The sequence below is a fragment of the Arvicola amphibius genome, chromosome 2 (assembly GCF_903992535.2).
Source record: "Arvicola amphibius chromosome 2, mArvAmp1.2, whole genome shotgun sequence".
Classification (NCBI taxonomy): domain Eukaryota; kingdom Metazoa; phylum Chordata; class Mammalia; order Rodentia; family Cricetidae; genus Arvicola; species Arvicola amphibius.
In genome coordinates, this window is record NC_052048.2 from 110867043 (window position 1) to 110890509 (window position 23467).

Consider the following 23467-nt stretch of genomic DNA (forward strand, 5'->3'; position numbering starts at 1 on the left):
TGTCCTGCCCGGTTCCCACAGTCATTCAGTCCCAAAGAAACACACATAGGTTACATTAGTTGTAAACTGATTGGCCTAGTAGCTCAAGCTGCTTATTAACTTTTATAACTTATATTAGCCCATAATTCTTATCTGTGTTAGCAGTGTGGCTTGGTACCTTTTTCAGTGAGGCAGTCACATTTTGCTTGCTCTGTGTCTAGCTTCTCTCTGTCTGGGTCACTAGTGCAGAGAGAAACTTCCATCTGCCTCTACTTCCTGCCTGGTCTCTCTGCTTATTCTTCCTACCTGGCTACTGGCCAATCAGCCTTTATTTAAAATACAAGTGACAGGGTATAGACCACTGTCCCACAGATTCCCTCCACCCCTTTTTTAAACAAGAACTCTGAATCTAATATCCTTTGTTTAGCTTTCCTACTGATCATTATCCATAATAACTTGTAACCAACATTCTAAACAAAGGCAACCATCCATAATCCATTTTTAGGGAATGTGGCTTAGTTTTCTAGGCTACTTCTTGCTGATTAGGAGCACTGATAATCTTATGGGGACCTAAAAAAAATTTAGAATTATGATCAAGTCCTGAGTAGAGTATTTTGTGAGGCTTGATCATCTCAGGCAGCAGTATTTTAACTTTTCTGGATGTAGAACTCAGACATCTGGGCCATGCACTCTTATCAGAGATTTCTCTGGGGTCTTCTTTGGTCAAACCTGATTTTTTTTCTTAATGCAAAATGAATCCACAGTCCCTCGCTTCCTTTGGAAACAAAAACAAAATCTTTTATACAAAGTATCATATCTTTTGACTTAAATATTAAAGTCAAAATATTATATATATATGATTAATACAGCAGCATTTATAATCAAATGCCTTTCAGCAGCATTTGCTCCTTCCTCAGTCATCAGACAATTTAAAGACAACAACACAATAACATACAGTATCCAGACTCTTTGTGTATTTTTCATCTCTACGTGGCTTTATTTTAACCTCTCTTTTATTTTTATTTTTAGTTTTTGGCTTTTTGAGACAGAGTTTATTTGTGTATCTTTGTCTGTCCTGGAATTTATACTCTGTAGACCAGGCTGTCCTTGAACTCACAGAGATCTGCCTGCCTCTTACTCCCAAGTGTTGGGATTAAAGGAGTGTGCTACTACACCCAACTACTCTCTTTTTTATTTTTTCTTTTAAAGACTTTAACCTTTTTATTTTTTTCTCCAAAGCCTGCATATATTTTTAAACACACTGTAAACCATTTAGAGGTTTTCTTTGTCTTTGAATCTGTCTTACTGAATATCTCTCTTTTTTTGACCATGTGAGTCTTTAATTTGCTAAGCAATGTGGCTAGGATTAAAGTCGTGGCTTTGATGGCTGGATCCAGTCCAATCTTTATCTTTCTGAGAGTCTAGCCTCATGGTACTGGCCAGAGCCATGTTTATTGCCACAACTCTATGGCATTTCAAGGTCCCTGTCACCACCAAAAATCATGCATTCAGCTTTTCATCAACACCATTTAACTGTTTTGTGGCAGGACCTCTTAAAAGAGCTTCAAGGTTTTGCAGCTAAAGCTGAGTCAGGAAGCCTCTCTTAAATGAGAGCACTTGCCTCTACCAGGCAGAGCCCACAGAGAAAGTGTTGTTGTCAAGAAGCCGTACTTAACTCCATTCTTTTCTATCTAAAATAACTTCCCAAGCTCTCTCAGGCTTTTAAGTGGATCAGCTATGTTGGTGCCAATTTGTGGTAAGGAGGCTGCTAGTTTGTTCCTGACTGCTTAGCCCCAAAATAAGCATACAGAAACTGTATTAATTAAATCATCGCTTGGCCCATTAGCTCTAGATTCTTATTGGCTAACTCTTATATATTAATTTAACTCATTTCTATTAATCTATGTATCACCACATGGCTGTGGCTTACAGGCTAAAGTTCTGTTGTCTGACTTCAGCAAGGCTACATGGCTTTTCTTTGACTCCACGGAATACCTAACCTAGCTCTGTTCCCCTGTAGCTTGCTATAAGCCCAAAGCATTTCCTTTGTTTCTCTATGGTAATCATAGCATACGGTGGAAATCCCACATCACTGCACAAATTCCTTTCAAGGGGAATTACCACGGCACAGTGTTAGTAGTAACAGGCAGTCTCTCTCTCACTAGTCTGTGTAACCTTTTGTATAAGAAATGGTTGATTTGAATTCCTATATCCCAGATATTATCAACAGTCTGTTGTCAAGACTAAGCTGAGGTTGTTGCTTGCTGCAGAAGGGAGCTCCTACTGGAGGAGTTAGGGTACTATGACAGTTGGAAGTTCAGTTTAAGAAAGGTCTATACTTAGTCATATTTTCCTCCCACCGGTATAGTAAGGCCCTTTAAGATGTATGCTTGAATGAGATTGGGTAAGGGTAACAGTTGAGGGTGGGGAGATACTATGTCATGGGATTTGAACGAGAGACCTGAGATTTCTAGGGCATAAACTAATGGTTGCTACAACTTTCTGAAGACTGGGTGAGTCTTGGGAGAATTTTCTGCAGTCCCCACTTATTTGCTTCTACCTGTATCATACACTAGTTATACTAAACACTGTAGTAAACTCCTGTTTATTCAAACATTAAACTGGAAGATACATAGAGGGTGTGGTTCTTTTTTTTCATTAGCAAGTATCCCTATATGAATTTTCACTCTTATTAGGCAAATAAAACCACTAATAAGTGAAACAGTTCATGAAAAGAAAGGCTACATTTTAGTTTAGGCTAACAGAGAAATCATCAGGAGTTCCCTTGAAGGAAGAAAGTCCTTCCATTCTTAGATTAGACCTGCAATGATTGCTATTAACATATATGAGTCAATTGTGTCCTTCTGTCAGTTGTAAAAGTAGAGGTACAACACCAGATGCACAACATTAATGTGAAAAATATTGTGCTTTAACTTGGATTCAATTTCTTTTTTTCATTTTTTTATTAAATTATATAATTTTACAAATTTTCACCTCCTCCCCTCCTCCAATTTCCCTTCCCCTCCCCCACCCCCTTCCCTTCTTTCTCCAGTCCAAGGAACAGTCAGGGTTCCCTGCCCTGTGGGAAGTCCAAGATCCTCCCCCATCCATCCAGGTCTAGGAAGGTGAGGGTCCAAACAGACTAGGTTCCCACAAAGCCAGTACATACAGTAGAATCAAAACCCAGTGCCATTGTCCTTGGCTTCTCAGTCAGCCCTCTTTGTCAGCCATGTTCAGAGAGTCCAGTTTGATCACATGCTCCATCAGTCCCAGTCCAGATGGCCTTGGTGAGCTCCCATTAGATCAGTCTTATTGTCTCGGTGAATTGGCGCACCCCTCATGATCCTGACTTCCTTGCTCATGTTCTCCCTCCTTCTGCTCCTCATTTGGACCTTGGGAGCTCAATCCAGTGCTCCAATGGGGGTCTCTGTCTCTATCTCCATCCAACGCCAGATGAAGTTTCTATGGTGATATGCAAGATATTCATCAGTGTGGCTATAGTGTAGGGCGAGTTCAGGCACCCTCTCCTCAGCTGCTCAAGGAGCAAGCTGGGGACATCTCCTTGGACACCTGGGAACCCCTTAGAGTCCAATATCTTGCCTACCTTCAAAGGGCTTCCTTTATTAAGATGTATACTTCCCTGATTCCATATCCACTCTTCCTCCGTCCCAACTGTCCTACTCCTCCAAGCTCTCCCTATCTTCCCCTTCTCACTTCTCTCTTCCCATCTCCCCTTACTCCCATCCTACCCCCACCCCCAAGCTCTCAATTTTTGCTTGGCAATCTTGTCTACTTCCAATATCCAGGAGGATAACTACATGTTTTTCTTTGGGTTCATCTAGCTTCTCTAGGATCATGAAATATAGGCTCAATTCTATGGCTAGAATTCACTTATGCATGAGTACATACCATATTCACCTTTTTGGGTCTGGGTTACCTCACTCAGAATGGTGTCTTCTATTTCCATCCATTTGCATGCAAAATTCAAGATGTCATTGTTTTTTACCGCTGAGTAGTACTCTAATGTGTATATATTCCACACTTTCTTTATCCATTCTTCCATTGAGGGGCATATAGGTTGTTTCCAGGAACTAGCTATTACAAATAATGCTGCTATGAACATAGTTGAACAAATGCTTTTGTAGTATGATTGGACATCTCTTGGATATATTCCCAGGAGTGGTATTGCTGGATCCTGGGGTAGGTTGATCCCAAATTTCCTAAGAAACCATTACACTGATTTCCAAAGTGGTTGCACAAGTTTGCATTCCCACCAGCAATGGATGAGTGTTCTCTCCACCAAAGGCTATCATTGGTGTTTTTTATTTTAGCCATTCTGACAGGTGTAAGATGGTATCTCAAAGTTGTTTTGATTTGCATTTCCCTCATCACTAAGGAGATTGAGCATGACCTTAAGTGTCTTTTGGCCATTAACCCACAAACCTATGAACACCTGATTTTTGACAAAGGAGCTAAAAGTATACAATGGAAGAAAGAAAACATCTTCAACAAATGGTACTGGCAGACCTGGATGTTAACCTGTAGAAGAGTAAAAATAGATCCTTATCTATCACCGTGCACAAAACTTAAGTCCAGATAGATTAAAGATCTCAATATCAATCTGAACACTGTGAACCTGATAGAAGAGAAAGTGGGAAAGAGTCTACAACATATAGGCACAGGAGACCATTTCTTATGTATAACCCCAGTAGCACAGATAATAAGGGCAACTTTGAATAAATGGGACCTCCTAAAACTGAGAAGCTTCTGTAAAGCAAAGGACACTGTCAATAAGACAAAAAGGCAACCTACTGATTGGGAGATCTTCACTAACCCCACAACAGACAATGGTCTGATCTCCAAAATATATAAAGAGCTCAAGAAACTAGACTTTAAAATGCTAATTAACCCAATTAAAAAATGGGGTACTGATCTAAACAGAGAATTCTCAACTGAAGAAGTTCAAATGGATTCAATTTCTGTAAGAGTTCCAGTGTTTCAATGTGTGACCTTTGGGAGAAAATGCATTTTTTAAAGATTTTATTTTATTTTTAATTGTGTGTGTGTGTTGCATGTGTGCACAAGTGGGTGCAGTTGTGTGTAAATGGGTGTGTATGTGTGCACATGTGGGTAGAGTTGTGTGTAAATGTGTGTGTGTATGTGTGTGTGTGTGTGTGCACATGCAGTATCCAAAGAGACAAGAAGAGGGTATCCACCAAGGAATGACCCTTGAGATACAGAGAAACTCACCTATAGGTTTTAGTTTCCTCTGGAGCTGGAGTTCCAGGCAGTTGTGTGCTGGCAGCAAATCTGGGTCCTGTTCATGAGTAGTGCATTCACTTAATGATTGTGTTTCCTCCATTCTCTGTTGTACAAATCTGAATGTAACCCCAGACATTCTTTGTCAGAATTTGATCTTATGCTTATGAATACAATCCAAGGAGTCTCTATCATATGGCATGTGATATATTTTGAGTTATTGTACATCCTTTAAATTGTGATAAGAAATTGTCTGACAGATAATTTTCCTCCTATTTAACAATTAGGACATATTTTCTTTCAGTGTCTCACTGTACTCATAACCTAAATCAGAATGTGCACAGTAAAGAAAAGCCATTTGAAGTAGATAATTATAGCCGGAACATGTGCTGGGTAATGACTTAATGGATGGCTAAATGGTGAGCAGTTTTGTTGGCTAAAGTAGCCTGTCATCTCCTAGATGAGATATCCAGAAATATGTGGGCAAACAAATGGAAATGGTTTTTGTAGGTGGAGGTTGCATGTCCCAAGGTCAGGCTAGACTTGAACTAGAGTGTTTAGCACTTAATCTTAGAAAAGTCTGGGAAACAATAATTGTTTGTTATTACATAATCAAAGCAAAAGTCGTCACATATAATTTTGTTTATTGGATGGTATAACCAGATTGTTTGAAGATGGTTTAAGGGTGTCAACATGTAAAGAGATTTCTTTTCTTCAAGAAATTGTGAAGGGTTTACTCACCTAATTGGACTGGGTTTTTTGCATTCATTAAGTATCAAATATAGACATTCTACTAGTAATCAATAGGGATGAACAGCAGAGAATCCATGTGAGAATATGCAGAAAGAACTTGGGGATAATCTGTAAAAGTTTCAAACCAAACTCTTTAGGCTATAAGATATACTTTCCAAAGAAATAATTAAATGTTAGATATATGTATTTTATAATTGGTAACTAATTATAAAGTATCTAGGTAAAGAAATTATTATATAACCTTGATATAAACCACTCAATCTAAACAACAGATATTAAATTGAAGTAAATGTCATGTGATAAGCTTTGCACGAATACTTTGCTTAACAGAAACAGAGAATTTAGCTATGACAACACACACACACACACACACACACATACACACACGGCATCATATTAGGACAGTGACCTCTTACTTGTCTGGTTTCAAGTAGAAGACAGAAAAAGCTTAAATAAACTAACTAAATGGAAGCATAGTCATAGCTGCATGGCCACGGTAATTAATTTGGTTTCTACAAGTAGCTTGCTAATAAATGAATGTAGGAAAATCTGGTTAAGTCTGGAAATTTCAAATCCTTTCAACGATGTAGCTGTGTCATATTCATGACACATACTGATGTATGGAGATAAATTGCCTGTCACTTAGTGTGGAAGATACTGCTTAAGTTGTACATTAGATGCATATTAAGTTGTGTGGAAGCCCACATTTAGTCTATCGGTTTCCTCTAGGTAATGGAGCTCATTCATAATGTCATTTTCTTGGATGTGCTGAAGTAGCTAAATGAGCATAGAAGTTATTTATACATTAGTGCAGTATGTAGGACACCACTGTTTTCCACTTTGCAGAGGGGCAGAGGCATAGACAGAGCTGAATTGATACAGAGTCTAAAAAGCTGCTTCAGGTCTAATTAGCATTTCTTCCTGAATCTGGAAGGGGGCTGCTGAATTTATACATCTGAGCAGTGGAGTTATCTTCTGACAATGTCTTTATGTAAACTGAATGGGTCAGCCTGACACTCTGGGATGTTTCCTATGTGGTGAGCATAATGCATACAGGTAAAACATCCAAATACTTAAAAATAAGAATAAATAAAAATATTTTTAAAATCTTCCTAACATCTTCTCCCAGATCAGGACATTTCTACACTCTCATTCTGATTAATTTAATTTTCTTTTTCTTTCTTTAGAAATTTTCAATTTTTAAAAGAATTTTAGTACACAGTATTTGCAACGTATTAATGAAAGTTTTGCTGTATTTAAGGTAGGATATGTTTTCATTGCCCATGTGGCTCCTCCCTATTGCAGAACCGCTGGCCCACGCACAGGTTATCTATTGCTATACAAGGCATAGAGCACTGTAAGCACCCCTTCTGATAAGGGCATCGTAAGGATGTAATTGAAATTGGTCTTCCAGGCAAGCGATGATTTGTTCTTCCTTGAGGCTCTCAGCTTGAGCTACTTTTCATTGTCAGAATCTCCTGACACCATCTGGACCTCTATAAAGATATTGGTCTCAGTGGTGAAAATGGAACACAAGGGGGATACTAAATAAAACTTACATAGTGAGAGAAAACTCTTATTGTTGATGCTAATCTTATCTTCCTGAACTTTTCGCCTGGATATTAAAAGATTCTTCCAGCATCAATCTTGGTTTCCAAGTTTGGGAATTGATGACAAAATTGCTGCTCAAGGAATGTAAACCGTTTGACAAAGACCAAATGATGAGATATGAGATGGGGGCGTGCATTTCAAAGACTCATTCATGTAGCAGGGTGATGGTGGCACACACCTTTAAACCCAGCACTTGAGAGGCAGAGGCAGGTGGATCTCTGAGTTCAAGGTCTGCCAGGTATACAGAGCCAGTTTTAGGACAACCAAGGCTACACACAGAAATCCTGTCTTGAAAACCTGGAAGCAAATAAACAAGCAAACTTCATTCATGTAACAAATATAGTCCCCTTTAGTGTAGAAATGTTGACCTCAGTAATTTAACTGTGTACTAGCATTAAATCTGAGACACTGATGGAACTTAAGAGAGATATAATTAACAGTTGTCTTAGGATGAGTGACATTTAAATTAGGACCATTTCTGGCAGCTTCAAGGCTTCAGCTTTTCATTGTCAAAACACAAGAATGAAAAGGTGAAGCCTTGAAGCTTATTGTCACCCCTCAGACGTACAACCATGACGTCTTTCCTCAATAGTCAAGTCAAGTAGCAATTCTGTAGGTTTCCCTTACAACCCCACTTCAAATGACAGTAGCCCTGTATGTCCGTGCACGTCTTCCAATATATTATATACCTTATTTACCTTTTATTCTGCTTCTCAACAATAACATAGGTGTTTGTATATCTGTCTTACTACTGTAGTCTGCATGTATAAAATAATGTCTAGCTCACAGCCACTGCTTATTGTTTTTTTCTCATCCATTATGGAACATTGATTGTGGATTGGGAAAAGTGCTAAAAGCTAAACACTAATTTTCCTCTGCCTAATGAATGGGTTGAAATTATTCTTAGAGGAGCTATAAAAGAAAGACCGTGTTGCTGTGTGGTAGATTGATACTTTTTGATATCACAAATAAATTTTAGGTATAATTAATTAAAAAATTGATATCCTTTCATGATATTTTTATAATCTTCTTATATACTTTAATAGCCTTTTAAAATGTCAATTCATATTGCATGCCATAATAGATGGATTATTGATAAAAATCAAGTATCTAGTGAGTTAATAAAAAATTTTAAATTTTCTCTTGAGTACTGAAAAGGATAGCTCTAAACATTAGTAGTGGAGCAGAGATGCACAGAAAAAAATAAAACAATATATTACTTTAAAGTATTTAGCAAAGGCTCCCAATGAAATAGCTTAAAAGAATTAAATTTTATAAACTTTACAAAATTATGAATTTTCCACTTGTCATTCTCCACAAGAACAACCTAAACCTTAGAAAATCTAGGCCCTTGTTTTGGCTGAGGTAGATCTGGGACCCTGCACAGCAAGATACTTTATATGTTTCTGCCTCAGCTTTATGGTTTATGAGCTCACATATTCTCCAAGGTCCTTGTATGAGATTCCTGTATCTGAAATATCAAAAGACAAAAAATGAAATCAGGGAAAGCAGTGTTTAATGTTTCATAGCCCCAAAGACTGAGCACAGCTCTCTGAAGTCAAGATCTTGGCAGGGCTACCCTTCTTCTGATAGCTCTGATAAGGTTCTATTGTCAGGGTTTTCTGTCCTGCCCAGTTCCCACAGTCACTAGGTCCCAAAGAAATAACACAGAGGTCTGCATTAGTTATAAATTTATTGGCCCATTATTATTGACCCAGGCTTCTTATTAACTCTTACAACTTATATTAGCCCGTTATTCTCATCTATGTTAGCCTCATGGCTCGGTAGCCTTTTCAGTGGGTCAGTCACATCTTGCTTCTTCTGTGATGGGCTCACAACTGCAGAGGAATTGGCTTTCCTCTTCCCAGAATTCTCCTGTTCTCCTTGACCTGCCTCTACTTCCTGTCTGGTTTTCTGCCTATACTTCCTGCTTAGCTACTGGCCATTCAGCGTTTATTTAAGATATAATTGACAGGATACAGACCAATGTCCCACAGCAAGATTTACTCCTCATCTCAAATTCTCTGCCTGTCTGTGATCCTTGTTGCTCCTTCAGGTCCCTCACTGTAGCCATCTGACCATCTCTTTGCTGTGACTTCCCTCTGTGCAGTCTGTCTTTCTCTGCGGCCAATCCTATTGAATTGTTTGCCCACTGTAATAACCCCATTTTAACCTCTGTGAAGACAATATTCCCACATAAAATCACTTTCTGAAAACTGAAATTTAGGGTTCTACATAGCCACAAGTCTAACAATATCAAGTAAAATTAATGATGTTTTTACAAACTGCATAAGCCCAAGTTAGTCCTTCCAAATGTTTTTACCCCCAGCCTTCCCCCATAGTCTAAACACAAAAGCCTATGATTTCATTATGGGAGAGGGAATCATTTTTGTGATTCATATGACATTATTAACATTGTTATTTAGTGGTTTACAAAGTAATACTTATACAAACATTGAAAAGAATAAGATTTGAGCATTACAGATATATTTCACGATTAATACTGAACTGGGCAGCTTAGACTGGACAATAAGCTATCATAAGATTTGAGCTGCTCTCAGGTCAGCTATCTACTCTCTGTAACTACCGAAGAATAAGATGGAGTGAAGAGAGTTTTTGCTGTGTCCCATCCTGGCAGTGGCCACAGAAGTTCACCAGGATAGGTTATTAGACGGTTATTAGAAGACTGGTAAGCCAGTAGAAGCCAAAGCTAATGTCCATAATGCATCACCATGAGTTCAATTTGGATGCTTTTGAGTATATTTAAGGTAAATTTCGGGGGCAAATTTTCTGTGCTATTACTAAAAAATTCAATGTCAGTTACCTCCAAAGCTCCTTACTCTGATAAATTTTATTCTCTCTCCTAGCTTCATGAAAAACTATTATTTATTTATTCAGAAATTATAAAATCAATATTTCTTCCAAATACAGTTGCTTTTTGCACAGTTATATGTAACTTTCATAAGTTTGTAGTGTGAGTGTTTTTACATGGCTTTACCAATTACATTGCAAATAAACTGAAAGGTACATATTCATGCAAATATGAATATATCTCAATCTCAGTATTTTGGAATAATACACTGCATAATAAGAAAATTATTTCCATATACTCAAGAAACTTCTCTTAGAAATATAAATTAGGATTTTATTTGATGAGTATTTGTAAAGAGAGTATGACCGCTTGGCTACACATTTTTATGAAAAGATAATTTTTTCATTAAAAAAGAAATACTCTTTGAAGGAGACTATTATTCTTCATAATTAGGAGGAAAGCAGGTTTGTTGTGATTTTTTTCTCATAAAACATTAATAGCGCCTAACTAATTATATTGGAATATAGTGTAATTAGTTTCTTGTGGAACCTGAAATACTTACTTGCGTGCTTTGATAAGAGCTATTCATTATTATCGTTTGCGTCAAGTCACCAGCTCTCCTGTGTTTATTTAAATACACCTGTCAGAATCCAAGGTGAACAGAACACTGTGGCGTTGAGCACTGCATAATAAACATCCCAATGTTTTTTTCTAATCTATTTTTACTATGTAATATCTAGCAAACTATTGTGTATATTGTGTATATTCTTATGTGCTTGTTGCTTGAAAATCATTCTTCTGTTTATAAACATAAGCAGTGAAATTTAAAATGTGTTAATTATATGCTAGGTTTGAGAAGCTAGTACATAACTATTATGAGTGTGTGTAGCTATGTATGGTGTATGCATATGTGTGCAAATATGTTTGTGTGGTGGCAAAAGTTATTAGTACTTGTCTTCTAATACTCTGCACCATATTCTGAGACAGGATCTGTTGATGAATCAGCACCTCACTGCTTTGGCTAGACTGACTGGCCAGCAGAACCCTCACACCCTAACACTAGGGTTCCAAATGTGCATTGTGTTTCTCTTCTGTGGGAGACTAGTATCTAAACTCAGTTCTTACATAGACAGTGTTTTATGAACTGAACCATTTTCTCAGCCCTATGCAATATATTTAAAATGAATATTCTTTGCTACTTTAATAAAATACATTATATATGGAAATTTTATTGATAAAATTCAAACTATTTAAAGTCACACAAATATATTAAAATAAACTATATATATTTATTTATCTTTATAAATATATACCATAACTGTCACACAAATGTTGTTCCATCATAAAAATTACTAAATCCCATCCCAGATGGTGTACTAATCTCAGCACGTGGGAGGTAGAGGCAGGTGGATCTCTGTGAGTTCATGATCAGTCTGGACTACAGAGCAAGTTCTAGGGTAGACTTCAAAGCTCCACAGAGAACCCCTGTCATAAAAGAAGAAAAAAAAAGTAAGAAAAATAAAGTATTATTTAACATCTTTTTAGGGCTAGTCTTTTCAAACTTCACTATAAAAGATGTTGCCTAGCAAAAAGGTAAATACAGCTCTGAAGACACAATGATAAAGAATTGGAAATTGACTCGGAATATTTATTTTGCTCATGAAATATTAAGCTATATGCTTTCAAAGTTAATAAATGTGGGAGTCTGGAAAGGAGAAGGGCAGCTGCCTGAAATCAGAGCAAAAGCAGAAGTCAAAAAAATGTTTAGTTTGTCGTGCATGGGTTTTTGTTCTGTTTTGTATTTTTCCTTTCTCTGTTTTTCCTTATAATCCTTTTGAGCACTTTTCTTGGGTATATCAGAGAGAGAACCCATGCACATAGATTTTATGTAGGTAAAAGAATACCAAAGAAGAAAAGCAAGATTGACCCATTTTCTTTTCGCATGCTTCATACATAGAACAGAGCTAGAATTTCATGTCAACCACGGCTAACAAGTATAGTTCATGCTTGTAGCAACCATAGTACCTGCTTCTCTATATATATTTTTTGTTTGATGAAAAATGGAAATGATGGATTAGAAAAATGCATTTCAAAGTTAGTATTGGAAGGTGTCAAACAGTCTTTGGAGCACAGCACAGATTATGTGGTGTGTATGAATCACAGTATTTGCTCTTAAGGTGTTTACTGTGCAGTTGCAAAGGTACAACGTGCATCACTGTGATCCGCTGATGAACATAATATGATAGCATGGGAGGCCACATAAAAGAAGATTTAATATGGGCTACAGTTTTTCAAGTTTTATGAAAGATGTAGGGCTTGCATGAAATAGAAGAGGATTAACAGTCATATACTCTAAAAAAGTAAGATGTTATTAATCTTGGTGCCCACAATAAAACATAGAAGTTTAAAACAAATTGACCTTGTGCCTGTAAAATATGCATAACTTAAAGCATCACCTCTCTCTTAGCTGCTAGTTAATATTTGAGGGAAAGCTACATCATCTAATTGGTTGTAGTAGTTGGTTTAATAGTTGTAGTAGCAACCGCTACTACATTCAAATGTTTCTTAATTAACGTTAAAATTCACTGCACTGATTTTTTTTTTTTTTTTGAGATAGGGTTTCTCTGTAGCTTTAGAGCCTGTCCTAGAACTAGCTCTTTTAGAAGACCAAGCTGGCCTCGAACTCACAAAGATCCACCTGTCTCTGCCTCCCGAGTGCTGGGATTAAAGGCGTGCGCCACCACCGCCCGGCCTGATTTTATAAAAAAAAAAAAAAAAAAAAAAAAAAAAAAATGAAAACAAACTTCAGTAATGTCGAATGGCTAAAATAATGGAGTTTTCAGTATTATATCTGAAAATTCCCAATTAAAATATGATTGGTCCTAAATGTATTTTAAAATGGTTCGATTGTCTGCTTTCTGCTTTTCCTCAGAATATTCCAGCTGGATTCTCACATGTATACAGGTAGGCAACAGCCAAACGACATCTTTTTCATCATCTTCAGGTGCTTGCTGGAGTGTCTGTTTCCTGTTTTTGCAGTACTGAGCATTGAATCAGGATCTGACGCATACCATTTTAGTCTTGATTCACATCCACAGCCTGTTTCTTAGACCTGTTCTAATCTGATTATTGAATCATTCGTTGATTAAAAAAAAAAACTGTCCGTTACTGTGCACCAGATGTTTTTTTGTTCTCTGGAAGGGGACATTTGACAATGGAGCATCCCTTACACAGGTCAGTGAGACTGGGAGATGAGCTTAAGTATCTCTGAGGTTTACATCACCACTTGCTCAGGATAATTACTTTGAAATATTGTACCAGGGTACTGATTTCAGTTCTTTTTGAATTTATTTTTGTTTTACAGGTACATAAACCATTTGGTGGATATCACTGTCTTTTTTGTTGTTGTTGAATTATTTTGTTTTGTTTGGCTAAATATTTTTAATATATCAAAAATAGAGAAATCTAAAGGATCTTTGTAAGTTACATCAGGACTACCACAAAAATATGGATGTAAAATAAGTACAGAACTGTAACTGATCAAAGAAAGGCAATAATGTACCTGTTTTTCTTATTCATTTTCCAAATGAGACTTGATAATTTCATTTGAGGTGTGCAGTGACTTAAAATACATTTCCATCTTTGACAAATGCAAGAAGGGCTTTAAAGTTTTCATGTGTAAAATCCAGATAGCAGAATGTTTTCATTTAGAGAGGCGATGAGTACCCCCTTCTCCATTTGAAGATTAAATTTAGAGAGATCTGGGGATGTGATTGAACTTGCTCCTCTTGTCCATAAAGTCTACAGCCTTTATTTTCTTGCCTTAAAACAGTGTTGCTGATAAGAACAAAGCCAGGACCTAACCTCATGAGCCACACCTGATTCTGGTAGACACTGGACACACGCTCTCTAACATCTGACTTTGTCTTCTTCCAGACAGTATTTACATCTGGGAAGCATAAACTAATGCAATTATGTTGATTTTTCTAACATTTTGCAGTTTACATATTTAGAGCTTTATTCATTTAGGAGTAATGCAATTAATTATGTCAAAGTTTAATTTTGAATGTTTATGCCCGTATTTCCTCAGAGAACTTTAATATTCTCAAAGCAAATGTCATCTGCGGGTGTGTCAATTAACATTATTACTGACAACATTTGCATTTTAAGTCACAGACTAAGAATAATCTATTAGAATTTACTTTACCTATCAAATGATATGAAAGTCACCATTAGAACTAATGGTAAAAATTTATTCAAATAAATGCCAAACTCTTTCGACTGTAATGTCTCCCTTTATTATTAAAGCACAGTCATGCAGAACTACATAGGAAACTGTGAGGAAAGGTCAGACATGCATTCTGGGGTGGACTTTTCATTTCAGTTGCCTGAAATCTTAATGCTAGCAACAGATTTTCATGTGTGCCCTATCTCCTCTGGATTTTTTTTTTAGAAAACACAATTGGCTACCTTTTTATATTTGTACCTTTTCTGTAGATTTGTCTTTAAAAATTAATATACATTGGAACTGACATCTTTTTAGGAAGGTACCGTGGGTTCTATGACTGTCGACAAATGAGCAAATTTATATAATCAACCACAATAAAGAAGAAACTATCGTCAGCACCCATCATGAAAACAAAACAAAACTCCCACAAAACCCCTCCTACTCTCTCTGTAGACACACTCCTTGCACCCCTTAACCAGAGGAAGCCACTGAATTATCAACTACACTACAGTTTGGCATTTTGTCATTATCCACATAAATGCCATCAAGCCGTATGTGATTATTTAAGCCTTGATATTCATGAATCATGCATGTATGAGCAATTCATTGCTCAGTATTATTCTATTGCAGGAACGCACTGCAGTTTGCTTATTGTGTACCTGGTAAGAAATATTTGTATATAGAGTTTACAGTAATTGAGTGTAATTCTGAATCAACAGCTCTAAACACTCATACAAGAAGCTTTGAACACTTTCATTTGGGGGTAAACATCTAAGAGTGAGACTGCTGGGGCAGATGAAGAGTGCATATTTCATTTTTCAGGATATTTTTACACTGCTTTCTAGAGTGTCCATATCACAGCAAGAAGTTCTGTCATCTCATACCATTGCCAACACTTGCTATTATCTGTTTTAATTTAATTTTGATCATTCCGATGTTTTATTTAACTTATATTTCCTTGTTGGTTTGAATTTCTTTTATGTTTATTTGCTTTCCATATATTCTGCTTGTGGAATTGTTTCCTCAGTTCACTTGTAAATTAAACTGCAGAATTTCTTTCTATTGAGACTAGAGTGTTTTTAATGTAGTTTACAGCCAAGTCCTTTGTTTGAACACTGGCTTGCAAATGAAAATGATTTCTTTTCCTTTACTTGTTTAAATAGCATGTTTTCTTTCTGTGTTATATTTTTATCATTCAACAACATAGCATATGTTGAACACGTGCTGCAAGGGCCTCATATTTATTTGCGATTTACATTCATGGGTAATGTTGCCTATTCATTGTAGTTTTCATTGTCTTCACAACTCAACTAAATTTTAAGGTGTTCCATTCTTTATCAAGTTCTCATTGGTTCCTTAAAAGTCACAAATTCAAAAAATTTAAAAAATAAAAAATAAAAATAAAAAATCACAAATTCAGTTTTGAGAATTACTCTATGTGACTTTCCCATGTATTTATTTATCAATGTCTCTCTTGCTGTCAATGCCAACCCACTTCTGACCTCTCTACTCTCCTGCTGACCATTTTAACCATTCTACTACTTCTTATTTTTGTGGATTTAGGAAACATGTGAGCTGAAAATAGTATTTTCATTATGCTATCCTCTACTAAAAAATGTTCCACGCTGACACTGTTTAAATCCTGATGTCCAAACTGTGAAACCTGTTATCAAAGGCCTTCTACTTCACCACTGTTTCCTTTCTTTAATCTCCCTACCACTCTGATGCACTAATAATGTCCCTTTCTTTTTCTGCCTTTTTTTTTTTGCACACTATAGACACAAAAGAAACAGTTTCTGTTCTAGGAGATGCACAGTCTACTTTATGAAACATGCAGGCTTTTTGTGTGACAATAAAGCTAAGTCACCAGTCTATCTATAGAAGCTATTTTATGTTAGGAGACCAGGAATATAGCTATATTTTCTAGCAATAGTCTATAACTTTTTGTTATACACAGAAAAAAGAATCAAACATGTTGACATTAGACCAAAAAGATAAATAAAATTTCTTAAACATTTATCTGAAATGGCTCTATTAATCAAGGCAAGGTATAGAACTTTGTAGTTTCCTGTTGGATCTCACATCCTTTGCTCAGCAGCCTTTTCTTGAGATTTCTGTTGTTGCACGAAGTTTATTTCCCTTGTGTGCTCATTTTATCAGTTCCCTGGATTTGGACGCATGCATTTAGGGATTTTCTGGTTTGCAACGCCTTGAACGTTTTCAGATACATCATTTGTGAGCCTTTATCATCGTCCACTATGTGCGAGGAATGGGAAAGCTAAACTATGGCGTACATTGTCCATGAGCTTTTGTGAAGGCTTCCCGTCATCAGAGTGGTCGATTTATATAATATAAAGAAAGAGAGACTACTTTCTGGAACCTGGTGTGAGAATGGGTATATCTTAACATTAAGTGGAATAAACGGATAAAATTAGAAAGAGACCCTAGGCTATGAAGTCCTGACGGGACAGGCGTGTTGCTTTCCTGCGGTTAAAAGGTGAGAAGGGTGCAGATGGCTTACAGGGAAAATGAGTCTGTTTGAAGACTGAGCTGCTACGCCCGGTTCCCTGTACAAAAGGTGGTGTGCGAGTGTGTGAAGCAATGCTTCGTGAACATTTTTCTTTTTTCATTTAAAAACATCTGCCTAAGGTTTCAAGTGCTTTTAAATTAACTTGGTCTTGAATGAATGCTAATAAAACTACTGTGTGTGACAATTGATAATAAAGTCCTCATGGCGTGCCGGCATGTGGATGAGTGTTTTTATTATTCAGAGGAGAGCATGGGGCTTTGTTCATTTCAACACAACACTTCTCCAAGGCAGCGCGAACCTGCCTATCTCTAACGGCTAAACCCAGGAACTATCTCAGAAAGTCACTTCTTTTTTTGCCTAGATAATTTCCCATAATCACTATATATTGGTATCTGAACATACTGGAGAGCATAAACAGAAACATCAGAGGACTGCAAAGGAGACAATGATCTTGTTCCAGATAGCTGCTGCGTTCCCAGTGCTCTCAGAACCACAGCCAGCAACTTAAAGAAGGAATGAGCTCAGTTTGATCCCATGCTTTTTCAGTCCCAGTGGAGCTGGCCTTGGTGATCTCCCATTAGATCAGCCCCACCATCTCAGTGGGTGGGCGCACCCCTCGCAGTCCTGACTTCCTTGCTCATGTTCTCCCTCTTTCAGCTCCTCATTTGGGCCTTTGATGCTCAGTCCAGCACTCCAATGTCTCTATCTGTCTCTATCTCCATCCATCGCCAGATGAAGCTTCAAGTTCATCTTTTTGGGTCTGGGTTACCTCACTCAGAACAGTGTTTTCTATTTCCATCCATTTGCATGCAAAGTTCAAGATGTCATTGTTTTTTACCGCTGGGTAGTACTCTAATGTGTATATATTCCACACTTTCTTTATCCATTCTTCCATTGAAGGGCATCTAGGTTGTTTCCAGGTTCTGGCTATTACAAATAATGCTGCTATGAACATAGCTGAACAAATGCTTTTGTAGTATGATAGGGCATCTCTTGGGTATATTCCCAAGAGTGGTATTGCTGGATCCTGGGTAGGTTGATCCCGAATTTCCTGAGAAACCGCCACACTGATTTCATGGCGGACAATGAGGGCTGACTGGGAAGCCAAGGACAGTGGCACTGGGTTTTGATCCTACTGCATGTACTGGCTTTGAGGGAGCCTAGTCTGTTTAGATGTGCACCTTTCTGGACCTGGATGGATGGGGGAGGACCTTGGATTTCCCACAGGGGAGGAAATGCTGACTGCTCTTTGGACTGGAGAGGGAGGAGGAGGGGAGTTGGGGGAGGGGGGAATGGGAGGTGGGGGGAGGCGGAAATTTTTAATAATAAAAAATTAAAAAAAAATAAAAAAGAAGGAATGAGCTCATTTCCCCCCCAGAAGGTAATAGTCACTGGGTTCCTGTGGGGCTTCCCTTCATAGCAAGGAGTACACACTCATGTTGTGAATTTTGCTGTGTGCATACTGAGAAGATACCCAAAGCACCCTTAATTGGATTCATTGATACTCTTCTGGTACTCTGAAAATTAAAAGGATCTGTGAGAAAAAGTTACAGTAGGTTTTATTACTAAAATTTAAATGTGTTTCATAAATATAAATATTAAATTTAAATATGGAAGTAATTAATTTATTGGAGAGTAAATTTAAGTCTTTCATAGAATTTATTACATATATATATATATGTATATATATATATATACATATATACTCTGTTTTCCTGAAGGTCAACTTCATTGAAATTATGAGTAGTGCCATTTGTAACATAAATATAGAGGCACATTTTCCCCAAAGTGTTTTAAAAACATACATATAATTTAATTATTATAATTTTTAACTGTCTTCAAGGGAAATTGAGTTTCTATAAAACAATAAATTAAAACCAAATCTTAAATTTTGACATTCGTGTAATCAGGCATAGAACGGGAAAAAAGTAATAGCTTGTTTTTTCTGTACCCATTGCTGTATCTTCATAAGATTCACCTCATCTCAGGCACTGATCTCAGCACCTTCTTTGAGGATGCTTGGCATTCTTAGCTGAATAAACCATTATGAAGGTCACCATACACCAAATCCAGTGACCACTCTTCTGTCTTCCTTTTATTCAGTTGAACAAGTCACACAGCTCATGTTTCTCCCTTTCTTCACATACTCTTGAATATCTAATGTCCTTATCGTTCTTGGCCTTTTAGCTGACGTCTGTGGTGCAGGTCTACTCGACTGTCTGCTTCATCTTTCACAGAGATATCATTGCTGAGACTTTCACTGAGGTCTGCAGTCCATGAATCATAGTCATGTATCTGATCCTGATCTCCACAGAGAGCTCTAGTTTATGAATCTAAACACAAAGCTGACATCTCCACCAGAATGTCTAAGATACATCTCAGGGTTCTCAAAGTGGCTAACAGAGATGCTCAGCTTCCTTTAGAAGCACCCAGTTTCCACATCAGCAATACCATTAATTTTATCCCATGGCTCAAAGTAAATACCTAGGATTCAAGGATGGAGAGATGGCTCTGGGGTCAGGAGTACTTGCTCCTTCAGAACATCCGGGGTTGACTTGCAGTACCCACATGGTAGTTGACAACCATCCATAATTCTAGTGGTAATCTATCTGATGTCTTCTTCTAACATCCTTGGGCAACAGGTATGTGCATGGTACACAAATGCACATTTAAACAAAAATTCATTCACATAAATTAAAATAAATGTTAAAAAAATAAGAAACCTAGGAGTCATCATGGATTCCTTACTGATCCCCTTTGAAAATGTGTATATGCACATATACCCAGTCATTGTAAGTACAGTGAGGTCTATATTCAAAAGATATTTCCAATTGTTTTGGAAACAGTTAGCTGTTGCAGGAATCAGCCACCACCTCCTTTCAGCAATATGCCTAGAACAGTCTCCTGATCTCATCTCTACAATTAAGCTGTTTACTTCCATCTCCCTATTCCTCCTGTTTTTCATGTGTACCCAGGTTTTCCTAACAAGCTTTCTGTTACTTATGTATTGTTCCTTTTTCAGAAGTGTCACAGGTGCCATTTTTTTTCTCTTTATAAAATTGCCTCCAAATGGTATATAACTATCTCAAACCAAATAGCAAGTTTTTCTCTGTGAATGCCACCTTGATATCCTATAATTTATCTCAACCCTGCCACTAGTTCTCTGGAAATAATATCAGATCACATAGATTGAGGGCTTAAAACCAAGATACTCCCCACCCCTACCCACACACATTCTTCAGATGTCACTCATAGGTATAGGTTAAAATCTGTGCTTCTACTTGGTCATCTATAAATTGAGGCTCCCATAACCCCCTGTTTGGGTTGAATTAATTTAATAACGTGTCTCATGAGCCTCCGGAAACCCATTTATTTGTTTTTTCCATGAAGAATACTGCAAAGAATACAAACAGCTCCATGAAGAGATGGACAGAATGAAAAGGCAAGGAAGTTAGATAAGTCAACCTCCTCTTTAGGCCTCTGCATATCAGTTGCCTTGAAATTCTGTGAGTACAGTTTTAGGGTGAGTTTTGTTACTTAGGCATAATTGGTTAAATAACAAGAATCAACTTATTCTCCAGCACCTCCACCCTTAAGTGATGAAAATCCTAAACCCTCATCACACCGAGGTCTTTTGATTGACCAGTCACCATCTCACAACTACATAGTGACCACCCCAGCAGGGACAACCCCACCAGTTGTTAGCATATAAGAAACATCATTTCTTTTCTTGTTCCAGACTCCCAAGGCTCTAATAGCTTCTGTGTCAGGAAATGGGAGTAAATAACAAGTATGGATGTGCATGTGTGCAGTTACAAACCACAGCACTGGAGGAGAAATCATGTCCATGTTTCTCACCGTGATGCTCCTAGCATAAAAATTATGCCTGCAATGGGGCAGTACATTTTACTAAATGAATCAGTGAAGTATCAGTATATCAGAATATTGCTATTACCCAGAAAAAAATGTTGACAAATTATGGAAAGGCACATCCTACTTTACCATTTTATCCTCATTACTCTCTGCAATTGTTTGCCATTTGTATGTAGTCTGTTCAGACACATAGCAGAATTCTAGTGTGCCACCTTTAAAAACATCATAGTAAATTATGAATGCATGACCCCAGTTTTTATTTTCTTCAATTAGCCTGATACAAATTTAGAAGTGTTCATGTTACTTATGCTACTGAAGAGAACTTAACCTTACCAAGTAATGACTCTGGAGGTTTAGGCTCTTGCTAGTCAACTCTCTGTCACCATTCCTGGACAAAACTGTCTATTTTTTCCTGGTGAGGCCCAAGAGAAGGGGGTAGTTTTCTGCTTGAGCGCCAGGATTATCCCGAGGCTTCAAGTGGGTACTGTCTAATTCAGGTGTTGACCCTTTGACTATGCCTCTGGCCTTAGCACACTTGTTTGTTTAGCCCTTAGGCAGTGAATGTCTATTTTTTTCTTTTGCTGGATCCTGGCTTATTCCACTCTCTGGGAGTTCCACCACTCAGCCCTGTACTAGTGTTTTAAGAGCAACTACTTTTATGCTGAGGATTATGAAATCATAAAATTTAAGGGGTGGTAAGCATTTTTGTTATTGCTTTTCTCTGCATCTTTATATTTAAAATGTGAGCAAGAATGAGCCAGGGGATAATAGTCATGCTTTTAAAATATTTAAGACATCAAAAATGTTACATTTAATGATAATTTTTTTAACATCTACTAGTTTCTATGTGTCTCTGTCACACACAGGTATACACTCACTATAATATTATTTCATGCTGTGGGGTTTTCCTCTGTTTGCTCAAAAATTAACTTTGCAATTGTTGAACGTAAAACAGTCCTTGATAAATGCTGTTCTCCTGATAAATGCTAGGGACGGGTCTGTGTCTTTGATCTCTTTCTGCCTTCAGGTTCTGACCTATAGCAAGCCCTGCACTGCTAACAGTAGACTATTTCTGTAATGGGGACCATACCATTCCTAGGCACCATTTATGGGTGAGGCATCGTGGAGAGAAAGGCACCAAGCTCTCCACAAGTGTTGGGTGATGTCACAGAGGTGAGAGGCCAGTTCTTCATATCCCCAAAACTTTCTGATGTAGTATGCAAACATTGACATTTGCTTCTTGGATGGAAGCTACCCAGTTTGGTTCCACTTATCAGCGTGAATTTGATTCTTTAATAGTGAGTCCCTCGTTTTATTGGCTTACTCAGAAATAAAGCAAAGACTCGCCCATTGCTGAATGTTTATTAAGGAGCTAACACATTCCTGCTTGCTTTTGAGACATGGTTGATTCGCATATAGATAAAATTCTTTTGATTGTATCTAAAACAGGACATTTTTATTTTCATGTAGTCCAGTTTGAGTCCAAAATTATGTGTAAAACAGTATTGTATCCATCAGAAACATTTGTCTTCATTTGTTTCCTAATAACAGCAAAGATCTGCTAGCATTAGTTGTCTGCCTTGTAACTAGCAAAACCTCTTCTTTACTGTAGCTCTATGGTGGTAGACATTTCTCCTTCTCTTCTTCCCAGGAACACATTTCACACTTTCCACACTCCTAGGTCTGTACTGGTGTTCCAGGGCTGCAGGCTTTTACCTCCACTGTGCCACCTATACAGGCTTGAGATAGGCTTCTTTTTAGCTCTAGTTTTAATCAATGTATGATAGCAAAAATATTCTTTGCAACTCAAAGGATAACTAAAGGAGTTATCATGGACATTATTGAAAACACTGCCCATCTACCGCGATCTTAATATGCACATAGTTAAAGGGGGCACTCAAAACAGACCAAGGAGCCTTTCCAGGCTCAGCAATATCTATGCTTCCATGACACACGTGTATTGATTATTGATGGACTGTGTTATTTTGTTGCACGATATTGAATGACTGAACACTAGAAATGCAATTCTCCATTGCTTACGAATATGTGCAATTAACCAATAATCAGCCACACATTCAATCAAACTAATTCATTTCTGTGTGTAAACAGCAACTCTATAAATAAAGTATTTATGTGCAATTTATTTAAAAGCCAGGATTTAAATTCCAGGAAGAGGCCTAAGTTAAACTGACAGGCAGATAGTTAATTACACTACTATTTTTGAAATTATGCTAGATAAGTCTCATAGTATATTAAATGTGATATGAGAAAAGAAAGTATGAGGATTCAATATCTGAAAGACTAGATTATTGAAGCTACCAATTGACTTATAATACATAAATTCAGGACCCTTTTTTCCAGTTTCTCTAAACAAACACTCATTTAAAAGAGTGTGCCCTCTGATTTGCTTTACATTCTCTTG

The 23467-nt window shown here is 37.3% G+C and overlaps 1 protein-coding gene across 18 annotated transcripts in view; it reads left to right on the forward strand.

Annotated features, from left to right (window-relative positions):
* Nrxn1 (neurexin 1) overlaps window positions 1-23467 on the forward strand; it is a 1076729-nt gene that overhangs the window by 174388 nt on the left and 878874 nt on the right. The window lies entirely within an intron of this gene.